This window comes from Chaetura pelagica, unplaced genomic scaffold, assembly GCF_000747805.2.
Source record: "Chaetura pelagica isolate M959 unplaced genomic scaffold, ChaPel_1.0 scaffold1160, whole genome shotgun sequence".
NCBI classification, from domain to species: Eukaryota; Metazoa; Chordata; class Aves; order Apodiformes; family Apodidae; genus Chaetura; species Chaetura pelagica.
In genome coordinates, this window is record NW_009951727.1 from 117,327 (window position 1) to 118,260 (window position 934).

Here is a 934-nt window from a genome sequence, read left to right on the forward strand (position 1 = left end):
CACGGTCCAAGTCCACGGCTGGGTAGGAGTGATGACATCGCGCGGCTGCCACCACCATCCCTGGCCCTGCCATGTCACCATGTCCCTGACCCAGCTGTCCCACCGGGCTGGATCTGCTCCATCCCCCTCTCCTGCCCTGGCTGTGCCCGGGGGGGCCGCGCTGGGGTGTCCCCACCCGGGGTGAGTCTGGGGACACAGGGGACAGCCAGGAGTGACATGGGGCGCTGGTGCCTGTGGGACACGGTGCTGGGACACCACAATCCACGCAGGGGACACCAGAGGGGCTGAAGTGACAGATGGGGACCCCATGGGGCTCTTGGACAGGGGCACAGCCCTGCCACCCACTGCCAGCCCATCACTGTGGCCTCAGGTCACCCCGGCACCAGCCCTCTCCTGGTGGCTGTGACAGCGTGGTGGGACACACACACAGAGTGTCCCTGGGATCAGGGACAAACAGGGACACCAGGGCCTTGGGGATATGGGCCAAGGCAACCAGGGCCACCAGAGTTACGGACCTGGGGGACCAGGGCCACTGGGTTTAGCAAACAGGGTCACAGGGCCACCAATACTGAGGAACAGGGTCCCAGGGCCACCAGGGGTAAGGGATGAGGTCCCAGGGCCACCAAGGCTACAGGACAAGGGAACTAGGGCCACTAGGGGTATGGGATGGGGTCTCAGGGTCACCAGAGCTCTCAGGGCAGGGTTCCCAGGGTCACAGGAACAGGGTCCAATTGCCGTTGGTTAAGGGCCACAAGGATTAGGGGATGGGGCCCCAGGGCCACTAGGGACAAGGGACAGGGTCTCAGGTCCCCCGGCCGCGGGCAGGGTGGCGGTGGGTGCCGACGCGGTGGGACGGGGCTCCCCGGGGGTGCGGGACTGCGGCGGCGAGGCCGTGCGGGGCGGCGGAGGAGGAGGAAGAACCGGGAAGAGGAAG